Source organism: Hipposideros armiger, unplaced genomic scaffold (assembly GCF_001890085.2).
Source record: "Hipposideros armiger isolate ML-2016 unplaced genomic scaffold, ASM189008v1 scaffold_725, whole genome shotgun sequence".
NCBI lineage: Eukaryota > Metazoa > Chordata > Mammalia > Chiroptera > Hipposideridae > Hipposideros > Hipposideros armiger.
In genome coordinates this window covers 347,492-355,171 of record NW_017732075.1, presented here as the reverse complement: position 1 = coordinate 355,171, position 7,680 = coordinate 347,492, and positions in this window count along the sequence as shown.

Sequence of the window (7,680 nt, the reverse complement as noted above, 5' to 3'; positions counted from 1 at the left end):
TGGAATAGTGCCCAACACTCTTCTTCAAGAGATCCTCAACCCTACAAAAATTGGATGTAAAAGTCTGGGCGTCTGTTTGTTTTTTCTGCAGAGAAGGTCCATGGCTTTCTCCAGGTTCTCAAAGGGACTAGTCAGGAATCCAAGAAAGGATCTGCCCCAGATGGCACCCCCCCACCCCCTCCCGGTCTCTTCCTGGTCCAAAAGCCAATGGCTGTTGCTCTGCCTCAACTGTCAATACAGGTGCTGGCAGGCTCCTCAGAGATCTGTTTTGTCATCTAGACAGATGAATATTTTTATAAGATTGGTTGCTATAGCTCCCAGGCATCATAGGGACTAAACTTAACTTAAACTTTGTGCTCGTCTTCGTAAACTAAGGTAATGATTCAGATGAAAATGAGCCGATGGAACTGTTTCCCAGTGTTTGGCTGGAGTTTCCATGTGGCCTTCAGCTCAGGAATTGGAAAGCTTTGGGACAGAGCTGCTCCCAGGCCTCTGTGGGGACACCTTGGCCAGGGTCGCTCAGAGGAAAACTTAGTAGGTTTTATATCGAGGGGTAAGAGCACCCTTGGGGGAACAGAGGCCCTGAAGCAAGGATGACTTTGACCTAGGAAGGGAGACTACTCCTCCAGTTTCTCCCCTTCCTTTTCTCCTTCTTTATTTCTACCATCTTTACATCCTTTTGGCCATTCCACATACTTCCTCATCTACTGTCTCAGGACAGAGCAGTCCTCTGAGGGAGTCAGGGTAGGGCTTAGAACCTATACTGTAGATATGGAGAAATTGAGACCCAGTAGAGATCAGGCTCAAAACCAGGTCTTCTGACCCCTTGCCCAGAGGCAGATTCCCAACTTCACCAAAAACCGGCATGTCTCTCTGCTCAGTAACTCCACCGTCTGTCGCCTGAACCACCCAATGGACCATCTCTGGGAGCCTGGCTGGGGCCAGCTAGGCAACCAGTGTGCCCAAGTATAAGCAGGACTACCTGGACAGGGAGAGAGAGGTCTGAACTCTGGAAAGAGACCATGAAGGCTTCGTTGATTTGGCTTCTGGCAAGGAGGAAAGCAACCAAGCAGAGAGTTAAATAAATAAAAGCAGTGCCAAGAATCATCCCCTAAAGCCTTACATCAGAAACAGAGTCAGGATCTCAGTGGTTCAGTTCTCTAGGCCATAAATCCTGAGTGGGCCTTGAATTTTGCATGTGGGAACTTGTGGGCCTGTAGGGGACCAGGCCCTGCTAGAACAATTATGACTCAGCTGGGGAGAGATAATAATTTCCAGTATTACTGAGCAGACACGGGGCAAAACATATTATGTCCGTTATCTCATTTCATCTTCACTTAATATACACACTTAGGTAGTATGTCCGTTTCCCGTTACTGCTATAATAAATTACCACAAACTTGGTGACTGGAAACACACATTTCTTACTTTAGTTCTGGAAATCAGAAGTCCTAAAATCATGATGTCGGCAGGGCTGTGTTCCTTCTGGGGCCTTGAGGGATGAATCTGTGTCCTTGGCTTTTTCAGCTCCTGGAGGCCATCTGCATTCCTTGGCTCTCGGCCATCCTCGTCTTTTAAGCACATCGCTCTAACTTGTGCTTCCCTCATCCCTTTCCTTTTTCACTTTCACCCTCTTGGCTCCCTCTTATCCTCCTGTGATTACACTGGGCCCACTCGGGTAATCGAGGATAATCTTCCCATCTCAGAATTCTTGACTTAATCTGCGAAGTCCCCTTTGCCCTGTATGGTAGCATATTTACAGTTAGTTATAAGGATTAGGACATGGGCGTTTTGGGGAGGCCATTTTTATTTTTTGGTCTACTATCAGTAGGTACAATGACCGTTCCCATTTTAAAGATGAAGATGCAAAGGTTCATAGAACTAAATAACTCGCTCAGCGTTCCAGAGTGGTAAAGCCAGGAATCCACACAAGTAGCTCAACTCCAGACCTCCACCCCCACTCTGCATCGCTTCCTTGTACATATCTCTGTCTATGGCACACTCTTGGTGAGGCTGCTTCCTTCTGCCATCTGCCCAAACCCATCTACCCTTCATGCTCAGGTGGAATCTCTCCTCCTATTCTTTCAAAGCTTAGAGTTGATAGGGCCCTTAGGCCCTCCCCAATCCTACACCATTCCTGTATGGCTGGAAAAATTGAGGGTCATAGAGCCTAAGATCACAATGTGGACAGCTAGGCCTGAAGCCCTGGTCTCCCAACTCCAGGCCCCAGCTCTGACTGTCCCAAGTCTCTGGAGGCAAGGAGCGGACTAGCTGATCCCTTTGGACTGAAGATTATGTATCAAAACTCTGAAATGCACTTTTGTGTATCTGGCTCAAAGTCAAGGCTGCCAAGCTAAGAAGGCCCGGGTGCATAGAGACTGACTCAGCCTGTCGTCTTGTTACTGTATCTTTCCCCAGGCAGGCCCTCCCATTGGCTGAAGGTCACAAAGACCTCATTGTCAGCTGGCCCTTGGTCTCCTGGGCAGAGTGGCCACTGACCAAGGCAAAGCCAAATAAGAGGAGGATGAAATTTCACTGCAGCACCCCTCCCCACTCGCAACACTCCCACTGAGCAGCTTCGGATTTTTTCCTCAGCTCTTTCCAGTTCACAAAGGACTTTTATACCGTAATCTTACTGAGTGGCACCGTTAGTGTATAAAGTAGAAAGGTCAGGATTCACTAAGCACATTTTGGCCTTGAGTAGACAGTGTCCCTCAGGGAGTTGCCCAAGGTCATCCAGCTGGCCCATGTAGAGCTGAAATGAAAACTCTAAATTCAACATTTGGCCCAAGGCTCTTCCCACTGTCTCAGCTGCCCCGGTGACCCAGGTTCCCGTGAGAGCTTGCTGAGACATCTCCTCACAGAGCCCCCTTCTGCACTGAGGTAACAAATGGTTTACAACGTGCTGGCTGAACTTTCTCACGATGACACAGACCCAAAGAGAAGCGTTAATTTGTGTTGAGTTGGGTTCAGCCCTTAGTAGGACCTGTGTACTCAGGCCCGGCCTATAATCTGTCCTTGAGCAGCTCACCTCTCCTCTCTACCTCGGTTTCCTTACCTGTAAAATGAGCATGATTAGAATCCTTGGCCCTCCTGAGTACAAAGTCAGGGTGAGACTCAAGTGAGCATGGGTTGTAGAGAGACAGTGAACACGAAGGCTCAGCTTTGGAGTCAGGTCTCTGGGCGTAGGTCCTGCAGTGAGTTATTTAACTCTGGAAAATTTAAAGCATCTTATTTAACCTCTAGCCTCAGTTTCCTCAAGTATAAAGCGGAACCTCCCACTTGAAGTTCTTGGAAGGATTAAATGAGATCATATATGTAACGCATTTGGCTCACTGTTGCATATTGTGACATAAGCTGTCACTAAATGTTCGCTATCTTATCATTAGATCATTAAATCCTTCAACATTTTCTAAAGTGCATTCCACCAAATATTAGTCCTCAGAGAACAATGGCGCCCCTGGGTTCAAGTGGTTTGTGTGGCGTGGCATTCGTCACCTTCCTCGTGCGTATTCCTCAGGCATGTTAGAAAACCCAAGGCTCTGAAAAGTTCTGCAGGAGAGAAACCTGTTTGGGTTTTTTTTGTTTTTTTTTTAAAAGATTTTTTATTGGGGAATCGGGGGGATGGGAACAGTGCTGGGGAATTGGGGGAAGGAGAACAGACAAGTTGCTGTTGTTTTTTGTTCTTCAATTTAGTTGTGGAGGACGTTGCTTCACTGGCCCAAATTGGCACCATCATTGCGCTCTTCCCGGGCGAGGCAGATCAGTCGCCGGCTTCTGGACGGCCGCTCACTGCGGCTGCTGGCCGCTCACGCTGGCTGCTGGCTACACACGGTAGTAGCCCATGGCAACCCACTGCCACAGGGACTGCAGCCCACGCCGCCGTTGCCGGCGACTCACGGCAGCCCAGCTCCAGGTTGAGCTGTTGTTCAGCATCTTAGCTGTAGAGGGCAGTGTCACTGGCCCTCATATGTGGGATCTGAACCGGGGCCCTCTGGCATCCCAAGCGAGTTCTTAACCATTGCGCCACTCGGCCGGCCCGAGAAACCTGTTTAACTCTGTTCAACCGTTCCAGGGCCATCTTTTTTGTGAACTTCTGAGTACATCCCACAGAGCATGTGTTCCATGAATAACTCTTTGGGAAATGTTTACTGATCCAACACCCTTGTTTTAAAAGAAACTAAAGTCCAGGAAAGTTAAGTGACTTATCCTGGGTCACCAGGGCAGTTAATGGCAGAGCTGGGACTTGACCCAAGCTAATGAATTCTTTGGCCTGTTGCTCTTTCTAGTAAAGCACACTGAGAAAACGCCTTCTCTCCTGCTGTTGATATGGACAAGCACTCTCTAAATGTTGAAGGTTTCATAGCCCTTTAGCCTTTCTCTGGGGTTCTGTATCCCTGACTCCCTCTGGCCTGAGCTGTCTCCCCGCAGCCCTGGGCAGGGTTGGAGGAGCTCGGCAATGGATTGGTTCTGTCTCCTCCCATCCCTGGCTCTGTAATATTGCAACTGCTGGTCCAGGTCCAGGGAACACTCACACGCAGGCACCAATTTTCTTCTGAAATCCCACACGCCTGGATATCTTTTCTGAAGGAGGAGAAAGCCCAATAACCCAGCCCTGCAACGTGGCAGTTCTTACTTGTTTCCTGACGTGGCCCACAAACCAAACCTCTCTTCAGTTTTAGCAGCTGTGGAAATAGGAATAATGATGGCCGGTCCACCCAGCGACGTGGCAGCTGGTGCTGTGACTTATCCAACCTGGGAGGCAGCCTGGAGGCTCCGTCGGTCATCTCTGGTCCCAGGGCTGGAGTAGATGGGGGACAAGAAGGGAGATCTGGATTAAGCCGTTGAGCCCCTAATCCCTTCTCCAAAGCAAGCCTCTTTTTCTGCACCATTTCCTGGACAGGCAGGCCTCACTGCCCTCTTCTAAAAGGCTGATCTAACACTGCCCCAATATGTCACCTCTCCTTGCCCCTGACTCCTATACCTTCCCTCAGATGGGAGCTTCTTGTAATGAATCTTTGAGATTCTGTGTGTCAGGGGTTTGCAAACTGCCTTTTTGTAGTTCTAGGAGTTCCATGCAGGAGCCTTAAGAGGACAGAAGGAAGGCCAAGGGGACAGGTCTCCAGGCCCCCAGCCCACCCCTTCTTCCATGAGAGCAGAACTGCTTTTATCTGTCTGATACATTGGACTTTTGCTAAAGATTTCATTTCTTAAAATGGTTTCACCACTTAAAAAACATTTTATTTTGAAACGCACAAATTTATTTTCTATCCACTAGCTTTACTAATGAAATAAAAATGAGCCCTGGAGAGAGAGGGTGATCTGTTCAAGGACACAGAGTATCACAAACTCGCAAACTGTCCTGGGCACCGTGGGAAAGGGGAGGGTTCCAGGAGCCACGTGTGAGTCAGGGAGGATGTCAGACCCACTCCCGGGAAGCTTGCAGTGTGCTCAGCCTGGACAGGCAGCCGGTAGTCCCTACCTCCCGCCTCAAGCAGAAGAAAGGGGCTTCCTCCACCAGCCTGGGACATCCCTGGAGGAGAAGCCAGGGTTATCAGGGAGGCAAACCCAGCCTCTTCAGGTGCAGCAGGTGACAGGTGCAAGCAGCCCCTTAGCGATAAGACGATACTGGTGGGGCCTATGTCCGCACCTGGAGAGTGGGTCCCACTCTGAGGCTTTCAGATCCCTCTCCAAACAAAACCCATCTGCTAGAAAAATCTCCCCTTGAGCTACCAGTTTGGTACCTTCCCTGATGGAAGCCAGATTCATCTTTCTCTAAAGCCACTGACCCTCCAAGAGGCTCTTCTCTATTCTTCGGAAAGAAAGGCCGATGTCCAACCTTCAGGTTCAAAAAACCTTAAAGAAACCCAAGCCCTCACTCTTCTCTTTCCTAATCTGTTCCTCTTCTCCTCCATCTTCTCATTCTCCTTCTTTCTGTCTTTTTTGCCTGGACCCCTCCTCTTTTGTCCTTCCCGTCCTTTTGAAAAAAGCACCGGATGAGGGCTCAAGAGACCTGGTTTTTCTCACCGCTTCTGCATGTGACTTAGGCAAGTTGTCCCCCCTCTCTGGTCCTCAGCTCGCTCGTGTGTAAGATGAGGGTGTTGGGTTAGGTCACAGTTTCCACACAGCAGGTGACAAGGATGAGGGGGCTCAGGTTCCCCCTTAGACCCACAGAGGCAGCTGTGTGGCTATTTTAATAGTGGTCTCTTGTGTAAACAAAGGGCTCTGTAGCTAATAATAAAACATTTGAAAATCATTTAACTCAAAGGCCTTCCAGCCTTCAACTTCAGTGTTTCCTCTTCTCTTTCTCTTCTGTCTCCTGCTTTTCTCCTACCCTTGGATCCCCCACTCCGATTCCCAGGTTTGCTAGCATAGCCTTGCAATTCCTCAGGATTGCAGCCCTGAGTCTGTCCTGCTTTCTCTCTAGAAGCCGGGCTCAGCCCTTTCACTTGCAACATGAAAGAAGAAAGAATGTCTTTCCAGAAATCCCAGAACAGTGAGGGACACCCAAGGGTCATGACGGATCATAGCCAGCCACCCATCTTGGTCCCTGGTCCCCACACTGATCTCCAACTCCTCCAAGCTGCCCACTCCCCAGCCCCAGCCCAGGTTGGTTTATTCTCCTGATTCAGACATTTTCGAGGTGTGAAATCATTTCCGCCCCAGCCAGCTGAAGCCGGGAGGGAGCTTGCTACAGCCCACTGCAGCTGGCCGGCCCTCCCTTCCCCTGCCACGTCCCACACCCACAGCTCCTCTCCTCCAAGTGCTCAGAATTTCCATCTGAATTCCTTCCAGTTCTGGAAAGAAACACAGACAGAGTGGCAAGGGCCTGTCTGTCGGATTTGCCTCTGTCCTTTCCCTCACAGCTCCTGGCTCAGGTCCTGGCACCTGGTTGACTCCCAGGTAAAGGTACTAAAATGCATTTGTGAAATCAACACAAAGGGACAGACAAAATCCAAGGAAGGAAGAGAGACAGTTTCAGACAGAGAAAGAGAGAAAGAGACAGTGACAGATTCTGCCAGGATCAAGAGAGAGACACAGGCGAGGAGACAGAGAGGAAGAGAGACATAGAGAGACAAATGTGGAGAAAAGGTACCCAAATCTTAGCAATAGGACAAGAGTGAGTGCCTACCCTCTGATGTCAGGCTGGGAGCATAGCCTAAGGACTGTCCCCTTCTCTAGGGGATGTATTCTTGTTCTTGCTTGACTTGCTATTTGCTATTTATTAGGGCTCTAACTCCGAAGTTACGTATTAACTCATAGATTTCTGTCCAGTTAAAAGAGCCCCATAGGTTACAGTTTTAATGCCTTGTAGGACCTTAGCCAGTTTGTGTTTGACCCAGCAGTCCTTTCCTAGCATTCTTTCAGTGCCTATATGTACGCACGCTCTCTCTGAATTCTCTTTGAATCAGCTTTACCATTCTACTCACTTCCTCGTGGGGTACATAAATCGTTGACATGCACTCATTTTTTTATGTGTATGAGAGCTGTGGTTTTACGTTTCAAAAACTATATTTTGCTGTATTTTGATGAGAGGCTGAAACAATAAGACAGATGAAGGTAAGTGAGCGCATGAGAGGCAGAGAGAGAGAAAGGGAAAGAGATAGATAATGAGAGGGGAGCAGGAAAAGAGACACAGAGAAACGAAAGGAGATGAAGGCAGTGGGACTCAAACCGAGA